Raw genomic sequence first — 19,768 nt, forward strand, 5'->3', positions numbered from 1 at the left:
CAATCAAATTAAATACCTAAAAGTGTCTAACAAAATGACATAATAATAATAATAATTGCCCCGCTGCTGGCGGCACCCTAGGTTAGGTTTTTTATAATATGTTTATAAGTATTTTGTATTGTTTTTGTAAGTGTTTTTGTATTTTATTTTTATATCCATATTATAAAATAACCTAACTTAAGACCAAAAATAAATAAAGAGAATAATAATAAATACCTTGGTATGTCACAGTCGTTGGGTATTGAGGACGAAGGTATTAGACGGTCGGTGAAGGAGCGCTTTTTCAGTCGGCTCACAAAAGTCCTTAACAGTCTTTTGTCAGGAGGCAACAAAGTGCGCGCCTTCAACGCCTGGGTAATGCCCCTACTCACATACTCCTTTGGCATACTAAGGTGGACTCAGACCGAGCTGGACGCCCTGGATCGGAGGGTCCGATCACTGCTTACCGCACATCGCATGCTACACCCACGCTCGTCAGTTATGAGATTGTACATCCCACGGAAATGTGGAGGCCGAGGCTTCCTAAACGCCAAGGATCTCCACAACCGCGAGGTGTACAATCTCAGGAATTATTTCCTTAACAACGAGTGTGGGATGCATCGTGATGTGGTGGCAGTAGACAGGAACCTCACGCCGCTCTCCTTGGCAAACGAGAACTGGCGCAAACCTGTGGTACTAAGTACTGCGGATCGCAAGGCGGCATGGGAGAGTAAGGTGCTACACGGGCGGTTCTACAAGGCCCTCACGGGACCCGATGTGGACCTGCTCGCGTCGGTGAACTGGCTACGATTCGGGGACCTCTTCGGAGAAACCGAGGGTTTTGCCTGTGCAATTGCGGACGAAGTAATGATGACGAACAACTATCGGAAATATATCCTGAAGGACGGTACGGTCGACATTTGTCGGGCATGCCGCCGTCCCGGAGAGTCACTCAGGCATATCATTTCCGGTTGTTCTCATCTTGCTAACGGCGAGTACTTGCACAGACATAATCTCGTAGCCAGGATTATTCACCAACAGCTTGCTCTTCTATACGGTCTTGTGGACCGCGAAGTACCGTACTACAAGTATTCACCTGTGCCAGTTCTTGAGAATGGTCGTGCCACGCTCTATTGGGATCGATCTATTATCACTGACAGGACTATTGTAGCCAATAAGCCTGATATTGTGATAATAGATCGAGCGCAACGCCGGGCCGTGCTCGTTGACATCACCATCCCCCATGATGAGAATCTCGTGAAAGCCGAGAAGGACAAGTCCAGTAAGTACCTAGACTTGGCTCACGAGATAACCGCCATGTGGGATGTTGATTCGACGATCATTGTCCCGATAGTTGTTTCAGCGAACGGTCTAATAGCGAAGAGTCTCGACCAACATCTTGAGAGACTCTCGCTAGGTGGTTGGATCAAGGGCCAGATGCAGAAGGCGGTGATCTTGGACACGGCGCGGATAGTCCGCCGGTTCCTCTCTCTGCGGCCCTGACCACCGGTAGCTTGGGCCCTGCCCCGTTGCCGGCGGCATTCTAGGTTAGGTTTTTTATAATGTGTTTATATGTATTTTTTATTGTTTTGTAAGTGTTTTTATATTTTACTTTTATATTCATATTATAAATAACCTAACGTAAGAGGAAAGATAAATAAATGAATAATAATAATAAAAACAAGGCGGCACCCTAGGTTAGGTTTTTTATAATATGTTTATACGTATTTTGTATTGTTTTTGTAAGTGTTTTTGTATTTTATTTTTATATCCATATTATAAAATAACCTAACTTAAGATGATAAATAAATAAAGAGAATAATAATAATAATAATAAAGGGTCAAGGGTCAGATGCAGAAGGCGGTGATCTTGGACACGGCGCGGATAGTCCGCCGGTTCCTCTCTCTGCAGCCCTGACCACCGGCTGCTTGGGCCTTGCCCCGCTGCTGGCGGCACCCTAGGTTAGGTTTTTTATAATATGTTTATAAGTATTTTGTATTGTTTTTGTAAGTGTTTTTGTATTTTATTTTTATATCCATATTATAAAATAACCTAACTTAAGACCAAAAATAAATAAAGAGAATAATAATAATAATATGTAGGTAAAACTTCAAATCTAACAAAGGTTCTAATAAGCTTCGTTTTTTAGTACGCTGGACTGGAAGCATTTTTGCCTATGTAGCCAACATTGCAAAAGGTACATTTTTAAAAACTAAAATTTAATTGAAATCCCTTTGAAATATTTCAGTATTAAATTTCACCTTAACGAATATAAGTCGTTTAATGTATTATTCAAAATGTCCCGAAGAAAAATATATTAAAACGTTGGATTTTCACGAAATCTTTTCATATTATTTACCATAATAGGTAGATAAGTAATTCGATTTGTAGACCTGTCACTAAAAGAAAATGCCTTTTATGCAATTTGCCTTGAATCTCTGGTAAACAGAATTTAATAGTTTACGTACGAAATTAGTTTTGGACACGACTTGCATACTATTAGTCTTAATACGATTTATTATTGTCGAAGTAAAAGAGAATATGCATAAGTTATTATGTACAGGCAATTTTATATGAGGCAAACTAGCAGACAAATTGACTGAAGGTTAGCATTAACCGTGGCCCATGGACATCTGCAGCACCAGCGGGGTTGCAAGTAGGTATGAGTGGTCTGACATTATTTCTAGTGCTTATAGCTTACTAGTTATTGTTAATTACTAATTAGTTAATATCTGGGAGACTGAGCTTTATTCGGAAAACATATAAATCTCAAAAATTTTCGGATTCCCAGAGATAAGACTTAGCTAGATCGATCTTTCGCCCCCGAAAACCCCCATATTTCATTGAAATCGTTAGAGCAGTTTCCGAAATCCATGAAATATATCTACAAATATACAAGAATTGCTCGTTTAAAGGTATTAGATATATAATATGATAGGTAAGCTAAGTAGTCATAGTTAATCTATTATAATAATTAGCCAGAATATATACTTGACAATAAATATTCCCAAAATATAATTTTATATACTGATTATTACTAAATAAATAAAATATACTTTTACGTTTTTATTCAAAGGTGTTCCCTTTTTATAGCTATTCTACAGGGATTCTCCATAAAAAGTATATTACAGCTTCCATGCCTTTCATGTTTCAAGGATAAAATTCCCAAAAACCCCTGCAAAAACCTTTAATTAAATTCAGGAGTTTATTAAAAATCAACATAACCTAAGCTTATAGAATCGATTCCATTATCAAGAGAAATAGCCTGTTCTTTTTTGTTTAGTCAAAATAATATGAAAATGTACTGCTTTTACCAATATTTTTTTGCCATCAGTTTGAGTCTTAAAGCTTTAGAAATAAGGTCGGTATTGTGAATTTGGGGGGTTGGTCGGGTTGGTAAAAAGATGGGTAAACAAAAGGCAGTTGTGCGAATCAGTTTTCAATGCGGGGCTTTGAAAAATAACAAAAAGAGGAAATGGGAAAGCCGGCGGCGAGTACGGAGGCGGCTTTTGTTAAACATGGATTTTGCTTAAAAAATTACAATGTTTTGGTTAATTCAACACAGTATTACTTAACTGATTAATTAACAAAATTCCTAAAATTCAATACTGAAGAGATAAATTCCAACGATGAATTTTATATATTACGTGGCTCTTCTTTATGGCTTGGCACCCGAACGTGTTTCTAATGAACCTTTGGATTCTAGTGCGTAGCCATCCTTCCAAAGTTAAAAAAAAAAACATAAACTTAATCGACAAAAAAACCCTCTAATTCACTAAAACACGAAAAAGATATACGAAGGCTTTTTAGGGCTCCGTAGCCAAATGGCAAAAAACGGAACCCTTATAGATTCGTCATGTCTGTCTGTCTGTCCGTCTGTCCGTGTATGTCACAGTCACTTTTCTCCGAAACTATAAGAACTATACTGTTGAAACTTGGTAAGTAGATGTATTCTGTGAACCGCATTAAGATTTTCACACAAAAATAGAAAAAAAAACAATACATTTTTGGGGTTCCCTATACTTACAACTGAAACTCAAATTTTTTTTTTCATCAAACCTATACGTGTGGGGTATCTATGGATAGGTCTTCAAAAATGATATTGAGGTTTCTAATATCATTTTTTTCTAAACTGAATAGTTTGCGCGAGAGACACTTCCAAAGTGGTAAAATGTGTGTGTCCCCCCCCCCCCCCCCTGTAACTTCTAAAATAACAGAATGATAAAACTAAACAAAAATATGATGAACATTACCGTGTAAACTTCCACCGAAAATTGGTTTGAACGAGATCTAGTAAGTAGTTTTTTTTTAATACGTCATAAATCGCCTAAATACGGAACCCTTCATGGGCGAGTCCGACTCGCACTTGGCCGCTTTTTTTACTCAAGTTCAAACGAAGACCTTAGCATTGCTTTATTAATTAACATTATTTCATTAAAATTATTTTATCACATTACATTAGGTACCTACCTACTATTATCGGTTCCTAGTGTATCATACGTTTCACTTACACAAAAACGTATCGAGATATCAAAAGTTTTATAAAATAGAAGCCTCTTCCTTCCTTACTTAGCGGCCAGTTAACCGGCGGTTAAATAATGAAAAACAGACCAATAAATTATACTAAACCCACCATACACCGATTCAAATTCAATTCCGTTCTTTAACGGCCAAAAAGTATGGCCGAAAAAGTAAAATGGCGGACGTACGTTAAGGATAATAGGAATTGGCCGTTAAAAGGTTAAAAGCATGTTTTTAACTATTTCGACAGTAAACTGAAATAGATGTCAAATATTTAAAAAAAAGTGACGAGGCCCTCCAGTGGTGAAGGCCGGATTCGAACCGGCGTCTTTAGCAATCCGGGCTAACGCCTTGAACCCCTTGGCCACCCCGCCACGGTGGAACCCGTCCCTATATCCCAATATTTAATAAAATAATTTGATTTGTTCCCAAAGTTGTGTATTTGGATAGTATTAAACTGTTTTTCGAATCGATTTAAACTATTTTGCGATGTTTTTCGTTCAAAACGTTTTACCTCGATTCTGATTTGATAATTTGTTAAGGTTTTTCTTTTATCTTGGCAGAGGGCTTAGTAATTATTTCTTTCGTACGCCATTTCACTTAAATCAACAAAAATCTAAATATTTTTTTTTTTACGAGTAGAGGTCCAAACGACCTCATGTTTTTCATGAAATTTGTTCTTTTATCCCTTTTTGATTGTCCAAGATAAATTATCTTTCTCCGGGTAGGTAGGACCCGTAGGACCACAATAGAGTTACAAAGTCTTATCATTATGAATGCCAGGACGATTCATTTTAACAACCAAACTTTACTACTAACTTTTAACTACAACTTTAAAGTACCTAGTATTTCAAAGTAAATAAGCTAGGTGTGCTAGTACCTTATTTTAATTATTACTAACTATGCCATGTCAAATAAACGGACGTCCGTAATATTGTGAAATTTGTTTTACTTGCCACACTTACGTTTGCCTTTTAACTAAATAAATGTATTGGATTTTCTATTGTATTCTTTATGTGGTAAGAACCAAATACTAATTTACCAGCTCTTCAACAACTTTGCGATTGCACAAACCACAAATAAAGCCAATAAATGAAAAGTTATTCTATAAACAACTCTATTACATTAGTATAAGGTTAATTGTCAATTTTGCCAACTTCTTGTAAGTTTTGGCAATGTTAAACATCACATCTGCGAAACACAGACTCATTGTAATAGCAACCTTAAATTAATAGCATTAAGAACTACAAGTATTTTACGAGCTTCGCGGTAAATTGGTGATTATAATTTACTAAGCGTTTTGTTACTCATCGAAACCTCTTAAATGCCTTAAACGTGTTAAGTGAAAATAAACTTTGTCATAACTGTTATAAGGTTCCAATTGAAACTGTTTTTAATAGAGAAGTTATACCTTTTTGTACGAAATTTTCAGCTGATAGTTCAATTTAGTTTTCACTATTAAAACCACAGTTTAGTAAATTACAGAGGAACAATTGGCTATTTAAGTAAAACTAAATTCGTTTATTTGTGTAAAGTTTCCAATTTAGTGTTACAAGTTTCATTTTATTTAATTTGCCCTTTTAGTAAATATTTATCTTAGTTTAAAATTGTAATTAATGGTACCTATCTGCAGGAAAAATAATGCCCAAAATAGCATTTTGCGAATCACACATAATAATTATACAATAACATCTAGATAACTTATTTTCATCTTATTTCTGTCAAAAGTGACATTTCTGATTGATATCCATAAAAAATCTAGATCAAATCCATAACCTGTTATCACAGTCAGAATAAGCCTTCTGGTCTGAATTCTACTGCCCTACTTCCCAATATTTCTATACAATATAAAATAATGGGGTAAACGTGCGCGGAATGGACGAGTCTATTTTTCCCGAATGCAAATGAGCTCGCCTGAAATTTGACCCGAGGGAAGTTCTGATTGACCGATGGTTTCGTAAATAACATTTATATTGTAAGTAGAACTAGTAGATATATTTAATGTTCAATTTTAGTTTAGTTTTGAATAAACTAAATATTATCAAATATTTCTGAAATACATAATTATAATATACAGGGTGGATTAGAAGGACTTATTCTTCTCAAAAGTATCCGCCTTAGAAAAAACAACTTACCTACATTACATTATATGTACCTGTTTTAATATAATGAATTAATTCATCCACTAATGGAGGGAATAGTTGTAGAAATATGCGTTCCCGTAAATGTGGGCAGGGAAATAATTTGGACCCTTTGCAGGTCAAAGCATACCTTACGGTTATTGAGGTATAGGGGTCAAAAAGACAATTTAGAAGGGAATTTTAAATAATTTAGTTTTAATACCTTGAAAGAACCTTTTTAACACAATTTTTCCGGTCTCGGGATAATCTCTGACATAACGTTTGAAAAAACATGTTTCGTGATTTGTTTAACGCTTCGACTTTACGGCAGATTTTGTGCCTTTATTTATTTTTGTAGGACTTAACAAGCCAATATCTCTAAAAACACCTAAAAAGGATATGCCACAATGAATTCATTATCTTACAAATTCAAATGGGATTTTTCAAACCGAATCTCATTTAAATCGAAAGAATAGCTAATTTAAATGTGGTTGAAGGGGAACAATTCGGACCCTTCGCAGGTCAAAACCTGAAAGGTTATTAAGGTCAGGGTTTAAAGGGCATTTCAGAGGAGCATTTTAAATAAAAGCTTAAAATATAAACATGATATTATTATGTATGTACCTATATAGAACATTTAAACTGTAATTTGTATACTTTTAAACTCGAACTGTCGAGGTATACCTCTATTTGTAAAAGTATACAATCCAGTATGGCAGATACTTTTGGCGCGTTGTTTCATACTTCATACGCTACTATTCATGCTGACATTGTTGACTGTACAAGATGAATAATTAATAGATATAGTAAATAAAAAAGACTGACAATGACAACCGTCACGCGTCATACAACGCCAACCGAAATCGAATGTTTAATGAGGGTCGTCAATGTTGTAGATAAGATTAAGTATTATTTTTATATTTTAGTTATATTCGTTTGAAAACTGTCACTCTACTGCTATTTACCTACACTTTCCTTGAGTACCCCATGAAACGAAAGTGTTGAGATGTTTTTGCCCACTTCGTCCGCGTTACCTGGCTCGGTTCGGATCGTCAATATACTCGCTTAAATAATGTAAAACCCGCGCTCCAGGGAAATACCCGAATTGCCTTAATTGTGTGAAATATTTTCAGACAGCGGAAAATATTTCATGTTTATTTAGAAGAAAAATGCTTTTTGTAATACCTAAAAGTTTTAGGTTCTTTTTATGAGATGAGTTAGGGAGTTTGGATGTCTGAGGTAATTTGGAAGGTATTTTGTTCTGTTTTTCGCTTATGTTTTACGATTTTTTCTTTAATTTCAACTTCTTAATAATATTTTACTTATTATATGGCTTTGTTTGTGTTAAACATATCCATTTTATTACAAGACGATATGTTGTGGTGTTTTGACTTTTCAATTTTGTGAAAAGTTTAGTCCTTATCACATCAAAAAGAAAGCGGTGAAATAGGTCAGTTTATTTATATTTGTATAATACTGAACTGCTTTAAATGCTCTTGACTGTAAATGAGAAAAGTTTTATTAAGGCCAATAAGCCACTAAAGTAAGTCACGGTAAAAGATAGTACTTATTTATAAATACATTTTCAAAATAAAATTATCATTTTTGATTTGCAATGTCAACAAATACAGTCAAGAAAAGTATATATAATAAAACATTTATTTTACCAACCCACAAAAATAAAGGATTCATGGAAAAGGTCACTGGTCTTAAAACCAAGCGGGTTAACCCTTTGTTTATAACCCAGTCAAGTGAAAACATTCATTAACACCCTGTATATTTTGCGGACACAGACATATTTTTGAATAGAAGCCTTAGTCGGGATCTGAGAATGAGAGGAATGAGGAGAATTATTGCAGAGGCCGGGAAAGGGAAAATCTTGGACGAGTTTTGACTTTGTCGCGCGACGCTATGTATATCTCATAGTTTTTCAACGATGAAATTGTATGTCTCAAAAATAAAAGTGCGCGTGCGTGCATGGTCTACAGTAACCTGTAATAATATATAACACAACGAAGTCCGCAAAAATATCTGACACGATCTTAATTATAGAGCCATAAGAGCGTGTCAGATATTTTTGCGGCCTTCGAAGAGTAACATATTATTGCAGGTGACTGTACACAGAATATGTCTGTGTTGCCGACCCAAAAAAACAGTTCTGTTATAAGTAAATAGCCTAAACAAAAGGATCGATCCCATTGTCGGCCCGGCCGGGAAGGACTGAAATAATAGGCTTATTACACCATTATCTCATTCTGTGTGTTATTGTACTTATTGTATATTCTGATAGGTTCTGCGTGTTGCTAAGCATAATATATTTTAAATCATCACGCGTAGTATGTTGATGTTTTGAGGCGTATTTTGACGATCTAATAATTTAAAACATTCAAAACCCCCTACGCATTATGCCAAGAAAATTATACCAAAAATACCTTACAAAATTTTGGAAAGAGCTGATACAGCCATCAGATATATCGGAGATTTTTAGTTTTTAAGATTATAATTAGTGTAGGTATGTATGTTAGTCTGTAAAAGGTATGTTATGTCAATAAATTATTTTGATTTGATTTGATAAGTGGTAGTATAAATAGTTAAATCCTAGGTTTCTAGTTCAAGAAGACAAGGTCCCAACTAATCCCAAATTTCTTAACACCCTCAGAATGTCCCTCGGGATTTAAGGACAAGGAGATAAGGAGGAATTAGTGGATAATAGAAACGTTCGGGCCTAGGGCTGAAACAATAGTTGCTTGGACAAAGGGAGCAAATGGAAACGGCCAAGTGGGAGTTGGACGTGAGGCATCCGTGCTAGATATTATTTAATTACCTACTACTATATAAACAATTTTTACACAAAAATTCGCTCTCGTATTTTCATTTCGAAGTTACGCTCTAGTACGGCCATATTCGAACTTTAAGATACGTCAAATACTAGAGATTGAAACGATATAGATTGGATATGTCAGTGTCAAACAAGTGTCAAAAGTGACGCGTTGGTTTGAAGAAACTTCACTTTTGACACTTGTTTGACACTGACATATCCATGACGTATCTTAAACTTCGAATATGGCTGATAGTTACGCTGTGATAATATAATATGAATCTTGGCTGGAACATTTATGTTGCATACATTTACGTATTCTACGTATGTCTGGTAGTTCTGGCCCCTATTTCACCACGGTGACAGGTGCGACAATTGTAACACATCACTGTTGATGACGTCACAGGCATCCATGGGCTACGGTTACCGCTTACCATCGGGCGGGCCGTATTCCTGTTCGCCAACATCATTGTATTATTAAAAAAAAAACTTTAGTGTACGTATCGGAAAAGAACAGATATTTCTCTTGCGATGTTTATGACAATTGTCACAAGATTTCAAAGAATTTCGTGTAATTTTTGACAGGAAATGAGTTCTGTTTAGTGTCGGAATGCATCTATGAAATTATATTATTCACCGAATGACTTAGTCACGTTTTTTGTTTATATTATATATAAAATAAACTGCATTGACATCAATTTAACAAAGCTGATGATACCCCCTAATCCACAGCACTCGATCGAGCACATTCAGCTTTTTAATGGGGGGTAATAATACTGTGACACCTCCTGACTCGGCGTTACGTCTCGCTCGCGCTTGAAGCGGAGAGATAAGAAGGGAGTGCAGTCACATAGTTGACGATAAAACAGTAAGATAGGTTTAAGAAACTATATCGACATAAACTAAATAAAGCTAATAATAACACCTAATCTCAGCACGCCGCTCGATCGAGCACATTCATCATCTAGAAATTTAAATAGGGAATACTATTTATCACTCATATTTTGGTTTTTTAACTTATTGCTAACTTGGAGACCAGATTTTTTTAAATAAATGAATTAAAAATTATAATTGATTTCCGAGTTAAAATGGTCTCCACTATAAGCCTACACACCTACTTTTTCGATTATTTCTCTGTTTCCGCTACCCAAAGGTTGTCTGGAAGATATCGCTCTTTAGCGATAAGACCGCCTGTTACCTGCCTCTACATTTGTTCTTTTCTTTTGTTATTTTTTACTGAGATGTGCCAATAAAGAATATTCTTCTTCTTCTTCTATAAGGAAATTATATTTAATACTTTATTAAATATTCAGACAAACTGATAATAAGAAGAACATTTCATCTAACACATTTTTATCGGTAAATGAATATTATGAAATATTGTTTTATGTATCTGAACCAAAAGATGCCCATTATTTGGGGTATATTTGCTCCTACCAGTAGGTTACTTCGGAACGCAGTTACCCCAATGTGCGCCAAATTAATAGGCCCCGCCAAAAAAGAAAGATTAGTTTAAAAATACCTACCAAATTAAAATGAGAGAGCAGTCTATCGAAAACACTTAATTATAGAAAAAGTATTGTATGCAACGTTGTTTAACTGAGTCAAAAAATACTCGTGGCGTCTTTATTAACAATTTTCGGCTTCGTCTCAAATTGTTACTCACGCCACTCGCCTTTTTTGACCTCTCTTAAACAATGGTTGCATAATAGTAGTTTATGCAACAGTGATATAATAAGGGTTCTTAAAATTCAAGGGTCGAAGTTACAAAACGAGACGTAGTCGAGTTTTGTAAAAAAAGACCCGAGAATTTTAAGAACCAATTATGAGCTGTTGCATACATTACTTTTTCTATGACAGCTGCAGCAAAAAAAAAAAAAAAAAAAAGAGTTATTATTAAAAAAAAGTTATTATTAAAAAAAAGTTATTATTAAAAAAAAAGAGTTATTATTAAAAAAAAAAGAGTTATTATTTAAAAAAAATTGAGTTATTATTTAAAACAAAAAAGAGTTATTATTGTAAATGAAAACATACCTCTTTCAATCAAGATGATCGGAACTTGTATCTTTAAAAAAAATAAAGCAGTTGTATTATACTCATAAGATGACTGCTAGCAGTCATCTTATGAGCCTATAGACAAAGCATTCAAATGACATTGCTTTAGATATCACTGTCAGTCATTTAATTGACACATTTAAGTGCTGGAGTAGAAAAAATACTATAATAGAAGACTCCTTAACTCAAAAATCTTTTTAAGTTAAGATTAGTAGTCAAGTTTAATATTATATAGGTAATGTGTATCTTTTTACTGAAATAAACAGTTTGCATTTTTTTTAGTATGATTAGGACCATTTAACTAGCTAACTGTTATTCTTCTACTGTGACTGCCACTCAACCTCAAGCACATCAATCTCCAGTAGGGATTAGGCTCGGTAAAAAAATCGCCAAGTACGGCCGCTTTTCCTCATTTCACAAAGTACCCGTCATTTCTATCATTGTCGGTAGTTCGAAAGATATAACATATCTAGCTTGATAAATTACATTTATGTTAGCTAATATACTACTATGATATATGTTTCTTATTGTTGCTAGGCCAAAAGAAAGAGTTATGATTTCAGCAGTATATTGATTAACTATTATTGTAGTTTATTTATTTATGTTTGGGAAGTTATTGGTAATTATGAGCATGACGATATAAAAGGTGCAAATGCGTGAGTTATTATATAAATTAAAGCTATTAGGTAAATATAGTTTCTCCTAAAACAGGATTTCATCATAAAATTAAATGCTAACGTGATTACAATGACTAATCTTCGCATTATTTTTCAAACAATTAATAATTTTCTAAATCGCCATAATAATATAATAATAAAGCCATCTTCTGAATACTTATTACTGAAAATAATAAATTAAAAGTAAAAAACTTATTTTAAAACAAGATTTTATCTTAACGAATACAGAACCCTGAATGTATCTACAGATCGGAATCAGGTAAAATAAGATTAGAAATACATGTTTGAAAACATGCCGAAAGGCAGGGGCCTTAACAGGGGTTTACTCGCTATAGATATCTTACGAAATTTTTCCTCCACTCTCAGTTCCTAAATGCATTTGAAAAACCGTGTTTTCGCCCCTTGGTATCTAAGTAAGCGTTGAGGGGAAATAGGGGAGGTTTATGACAAATAGTTGGCGATGATTAATCAGTCGCATTATGTCAATCTAAGTGTAGGGAAGATTTCGTTTACGCTTAAGTGAAGATTGAACGAGGGGGATCTTTTCGTGAGATTTTTAGAAATATCAGAAGTGATTTTTTAAAGATGAGAGGCATAGGAATGAAATATTGAATCAGAAAATAGCCCCTAATAAGGTGGCATGCGAACATGATCGAGAAAAGATTGAACAAATTAAAAAAAAAAACATTATTTTGCTTGGGAGTAAAATATAACTTTCTATACGTTTCTTCACGAACACATTAATAATCTTAACGCTAATCTAAATAAACTTATAGGCTAGTACGTTAAAATAAGCTACTTTGTAACATTGCATAAGCGACTTTTAATATGCCATATGCAATGGAATTTAAAATTTGAATTACTGCAATTAAATACACATGACCTACTAGTAGTAGCCAGTAGCAAATAATATAAAATTGTAAATCATACACATAATTTCAAAAAAGAATTGAATTTTATGTCTTTGTTTAATAGACAGAATATCACGATTTGTATTAAGCCTAATAAATAATAAATAAATAAAAATAAATATTATAGGACATTATTACACAAATTAACTAAACCCCACAGTACGCTCAAGAATGCTTGTGTTGTGGGTACTCAGACAATGATGTATATAATATACAAATACTTAAATACATAGAAAACAACCATGACTCAGGAACAAATATCTGTGCTCACCACACAAAAAATGCCCTTACTAGGATTCGAATCCAGGACCGCGGCTTCACAGGCAGGGTCATTACCCACTAGGCCAGACCGGTCGTCAATATAATATAAGGAAGATTTATTTGCTATTTTTCCATTCCGTAATCATCATCATCATATCAACCCTTTGTAGGCATAGGCCTCTCTTCTAGAACGCCACTTGTCCCGGTCCTAAGCTAATCTCACCCAGAAGTGTCTTCATGCAATCTTCAGAAATCAAGGACCGCTTAAGTCCTATAACAAATTACCTAAAGTGTCATTCAATTCAATAGAACTTGCTAACTATGTAAACAAACCGCCATACTCAAATTGACACTAAATGTCAATTTACTAGTAACTTTTGTTTACATAGTTAGCAAGTTCTATTGAATGACACTTTACATTAGTAATTTATTGTAAAAATCTGGAGCTCTCTCAATCTACTAGGGTATTTAGTGGAATCCCATAAGGATCAAACCTCGGACCAACATTCATCAGTAATTTTCATTATCAATTACGTAAATAACAAACTTCATTCTACAAAATTGAATACTTTTAGCGGCTGGTGTGTTTAACAATATTATTATTTTTTATTTTATTATTCAAATAAGTTACACAGCATAACAGTATACACCAAGTCACAAGTAAATTTAAAAATATGTATAACAATATAACAAAAACCTACATTTCAAACTGTCGAATAATAATTTATAACATGATAATCACTCTATTTTAAGCCATGTGCTATAGAAACTTTCGTTAAGTAATAAGTACTAAATCTTCCTAAAACTTACTACTATTACCGCTTACACAGCTGTTATAGCGTTATTAGTTGCAAATCGGCTTTCAACCCTTTCCGATCACGCAAGGCCGTATTTAACACCCTTGTTTACTCAGCACTTTGTCTTGGAGGGTGTAGTTTCGATTTTATGCCTATTTTCTATTATTAGTACCGATACCTACGAGACAGATTTTTGATGGATTGATAATTTGCATGTATTTTTTTTTACTCCTAGACAAATTCTACTAAAAATCTGGACGGTAGGAAAGTAACACAAATCAAATCCCCTGTGTATGGTGACTATGGTGCCACGGTTATTTCTATTAAACAAATTATTATTATTACAATCGTTACTACATATTATTATTATTTCAATTGTAAAAACTGTCTTGCTACGTGTAGCTTGCTTGCTTGTACTTAAAGTTAGTTTCGAATCGCAATCCCACTCATGAGCTCATGACTGAAAATTGAATTGATTTCGTGCGAATTACGTCTCATATGACTGAAAAATATTTGAAGATATACATTATTAAGCATGTTTCCGCGAAATAAGTTACCTACTAAATAACTCATTTACCAATTTAAAATTCGTGATCCCACATTACGTGTATCGACAGTTCGACGAAATGAAATTGTCGCTGTACTTAATGAAAATATTTGGAATATTGTCGATAAAGTGATATTCGACTAAAAACGTTTGTCGGCGGTTTACCCTTGAAACCCGCTTTTACACTGTGCGCAATAGAAAAACAAACTGTATTTCCAAACGGAATGTGTTTGCCAGCCCTAAACCGCAACCATTTGCCGAAGCACACTCCACGACATTTCAATTTGTAAGTAAATTCTACGATTTCGCTGACTGTACCGCCGCGAAATGTATCGCCCGGAGATTTACACTATACGGCATTCGCTTACACAGTTACACCGAATGAAAAATACAATATACCGAGAAATTCAATCGACATCATAATATTCATAATAAATCTAATCTAAAAATTAAATTCTTATAAAGGCCTTCGATGACAACAATAGGCATTCTTATAGTAAAGAAAAAAGAGTTTCGCAATGTTCTGTACTAGGTCTCATAAAGAGTAAGTATTGTACCATCGTCATTGCCAATTCATAAACCATATAGTAAAGGCATGAGAACTACCTACTAATAAAGGTAAATGTAGGTACTTAGTGCAAATGTTCTTCGTCGGTGTGATTGCAGCCAAGGGGAAGCTGCCTAAGGGGCATTATCGTACAAAACGCTATCCGCGACGCCCTCTAATGTAGCCGACCTTGTCACACTCTCTTTTGTACCGAATACATTGCTGGTTCGACTCGAAAAGCTTCCATACGTCCTTCTCGCATAGTACTCATATAGAAAACAAATACCCACTATAAATTACAGTGCCAGCCACTTGAATAGCCTCACTCAACAAAATTAATATTTCTCATAGTAATATAAAAAGGAGATATATATTAAACATTAAATATGAAATAAAACAAGAAGCCTTGTAATAGTAAATACAATATTTATTGTTATCTAATCAAAGTTTTAAGAAATAACGTCAAACAAATAAATTGACCCTTCCACTTGAATAGCCTCACATGCTAAAAGATACTGTTTAGTTATTAAAACTCTCGTTTAATATTTCGTATACCTTCCATTAGACCTTATTAATTCGAAAATACGTTTAGGTAGTGATTCATATAAAGAATGTATGTAATTAACGTCCACAGAATCCCAAACAGTGTAAATAGCTTGAATGAGTTCTTCTTTATTACTAAACTGTCTTCCGTTGTAATATACTTGCCGAGAAAGCCAACCCCAGGCATTTTCCATGATGTTCAGATCAGGGGACAAGGATGGCCAATCTAGAACTTCAATCTGGTTTTCTTCAAACCACTTTGTAACTATGGCTGACTTGTGTATGGGAGCATTATCATGCTAAAAAAACACTTTTTTTCTACCTATTACTTTTCTGATCTTACTTTTTGTTTCTTTTAATAAATTTAAATACTTTTCAGAATTTAGTCTTCCGTCTACCACAATTTAATCAACAGTACCATAGTAAGAAATTGCTCCCCAAACCATCACCGATCCGAGAGTTGAATGATGACGTGATAGTACTTTCGGTTCTTTCCTTAGGTCATGAAAATAATATTTAAATCCATCTGGACCATCTAGATTAAACTTTTTCTCATCACTAAAAATCACATTTCGCCACTCGGTTTTCCAGCACATGTACGTACAGTCGACCCGCCACATGTTGTTCGCGCAAAGGAGGTTTACTCATGATTTTTTTTCGTTTGAGGTGGGATGATGTTCTAATAATCCGTCGAACTGTAGAGAGAGATGCTCTAGTATTTATTTCACTAGCTATTTGCCTGGCGGTCTTCGTGGAATTTGAAGCAGTGCGTAAAATAAGTCGACGTTCACGATCCGTAGTGGCAAATTTTGTGCGTCCTTTATACTGGTGGCCGTAATTTTCCTTATTTTTAACATAATTATTAATAACTTTAGGGCTGCGACCTATTTTTTGAGCTATCTCACGATGGGATAATTTTAGAGTTAAATAAAAATTAACCTTTTCAATTTCTAAACTTGTAAGTTTTTTCCACGTCCCATAGTCACAAAAACACTGTGTTTATCGCGTTACTGCAGGTACTTAATAGAATGCCATCTGTATTATCTAATCATAATAAAATAAATTTGAAAGCGAAACTTAAATGCACGGTTTGGACGATTATGTTACACTGAGGCTATTCATGTGGACGGCCCGTATTAGCTCTTGCGTCCACAACGTTTCGCGCGCAGACAAATTCGGACTTGTTAATGTGTCGTTCGATAAACGTCAGGGCGTACAATTCAAATTTAAGATATATTGATAAAAATAATCACGTATAATTATAATACTCACAATATATAGGTGAGGCTATTTAAGTGGTTGGCACTGTATAATGTTACTTAACGAACTTCATGATATTTTTTGTGATAGGTCTAAAGCCTTTGATAACAAGAATATGATAATATCTCGTTTAGTATGGAGAGTTCCACAAGGAGCAGTATTAGGTCCTGTGATTTAATTCTACTAAATCTATTTTTTTAACGGGTGAAAGGAAACCCGGTAATTCTGAAGCCCCAACGAACAACCAACCGGGGCAGCGCTGACTTGGCACGATTCGGCACTATTCGACATGGGCGGGCTTTTATTTTTGTCGTCAGTGCGGTTAATATTACTATTTTCTGGTGAGGATTATTGAAAAAAGGGGTTTGTTTAACACTACCACACTGTAAAAGAGTGAGAACGTTGTAGGTTTTCTTTGACAGGTATAGATAGTGGATACCGTAGCAAAACAAGGTTCGGGGCAAAACATCGAATATTCCTTCGTGCCGTTATACTTGCCTATAATAGGAAGTAGAAGACTTGTATAACTTTAAACTTTGCAATGTAGAAGGTTTAATAAAATAATTATGATATATTCATTAAGTTTTTAAGAACGTCCTTAACTACAAGTTTCTTGACATCACATATTATACATACACTTCAATCTCACAAGTTTGTTCAAGTACATGATTACTCACGCAAAACTGAACTTCAAAGCGCTTTGCCAAGCGAAACTCAACTTTGAAAACACACTCAAAACTAAAGTCTCTTTTAGCATTACACATTAAAGTGGTCCTCGTGTCTTTATAAGACTTTAGGGGTCTTTTCCACCCCTAACTAAGTATAAGTCACTATCAAATTGGTATAGAGATAAGCTTTTTTAACATTAGGGGCCATAAACACCTCGAGCTAAAAGGGTATACGTGGTCGAGATATATATGAAGATAGGCTGTTTTGGAGTTAGAGGCGTTACGTGTCTTCCCCTGCAACGATCAAATCAAATTGTCTCAGTCTGCTTCATCCGTAGTCGAATCTGCACCCTCGTGTTCAGATATTGCAGACTATTTATTTGGTTGAAAAAGCCCGGTTTTTATTTTACGAGAGAAGACTACTGTTTCACTTACTTACTTATATATCGGCGAGTCTGGGTTTTTGTATAATTTGTTCATTTATACTGGCTTACCTGTAAAAGAAAATCTTAGCATTATTGTTATTTAATAAAAAAGCGATTTAAATTACGTACAAAACAGCAAATTTTTTACAACTGTTAGAACTTTTTATACAAAGAAAAGAAGTACACAAAGCTTACTACTATGTTAAGAATAATGTTATGAAATTGACTGAATCGAAAGAGGTGTGTCAGAATTGTAGCAACCGGAATTCCAAAACCTAATCTACCTACTTTCCGTTTTAGTAAACAATAATGTTTGAGAATCGTGAAAGTATAAATCAGTGATAAAGTATTAAGGATAATTCATATATAAAAATTGTGTATCTCCATTACTATAGGTACTAAATGTGAGCATCAAAATATTTAATCTACCTTACTTATGTACTGTTCCCTCTGTTTTGTGTGTCCAATTGAATTGTACGAAAAAGAATATTCTATCTATCTATTTATCTTGTGTTACCCGTTTATTAAGTGAGCAGTCCACTCTCTCTGGCGCTAACAGGCAAGTGTTATTGTTTCATGTCATTATTTGGGGTCCGAATCCGCCCCTAACGAGTTCAGGGTGACAGGTTCATCTTGGCGATGTCACCGGATATTTACATGATTACTTCAGTGATCAGGGCATCCGGTATGGAGTCTTTTAGAACATAAAATGGCTTTAATGAAATATCTGAAGTTTTTCATGATTTTGAATGCAATCGAATTTAAACTGTTGTGAGACATGCTAACATTGCGCGAATGACTTAAAACAAGTGAGTCTAAACCGTAAATTATTCAATTTTGAATGCAGGTACATACGCTGCTAAAGTTACGAGTACCTATAACACACTGGTTGACGTAACTGGTGACCGAAGAGCTGAGCCCGTACCATGAGTCACTGTGTCAAAACTGACATTTACGCTATCGAGAACGTAATTTACTTTCAATACATCTCGTTTGCACAAATATGCGAGTACGAGCGAGATGTATAGAAAGTAAATTACGTTCTCGACGGCGTTTATGTCAGTGCCAAACTGATGGTAGCCGTACTGGCGGCTTCTTTTCTTTCTTTTCTTTTTATTTATAATACTTATATTTCTAAAATTAGTATTTACTTAATTAATTAGTAAGCAAAATGTAATTCAATAGGAAGCTATTTTTATAATTTATACATTTAGTATTGTCCTTTTTTTTTTAAACAGTAACCTATTGATTTTAACTTTACAAACAAGTTCATTCTTTATCGAAATAGTAACTTGATATCAATTGTAACTGAAAGATAGTTATTCTCCAAAGCAAACACACCGAAACCCGGAATTCCTGAAAACACTAGAGCCTTTACGGCTTTGTCCGGATCGACGCGTGAAACATTCGGACAATGGATGAAAAATGGCCAGGGCTGTCAGCTAGATCCGGTTGCATAGCTAGGGTTGCCACTGGTCTAAATGTGACGATTCCAAGTTTATTTCGTCACGATAATACGTGACAGTTGTTTAACTTTAAAACATGATGCAGAAATATGGTGGCAATTGAACAACATACATTCTAGGTTAGATATTGAAGTCAGGAAAATAGCCTCGATGGCAAGTTTTAATTAGTAGG

At 34.6% G+C, this 19,768-nt stretch overlaps 1 protein-coding gene and 1 non-coding gene across 3 annotated transcripts in view; both read right to left on the reverse strand.

The window, feature by feature from the left end:
• The window catches only part of LOC134658781 (hemicentin-2), a 559,330-nt gene that overhangs the window by 453,796 nt on the left and 85,766 nt on the right, over positions 1-19,768 (reverse strand). The window lies entirely within an intron of this gene.
• On the reverse strand, positions 4,803-4,875 carry Trnas-gga (transfer RNA serine (anticodon GGA)). Its single transcript has one exon. It is a non-coding gene; the product is annotated as a tRNA-Ser (tRNA).

The sequence above is a fragment of the Cydia amplana genome, chromosome 23, assembly GCF_948474715.1.
Source record: "Cydia amplana chromosome 23, ilCydAmpl1.1, whole genome shotgun sequence".
Lineage (NCBI taxonomy): Eukaryota > Metazoa > Arthropoda > Insecta > Lepidoptera > Tortricidae > Cydia > Cydia amplana.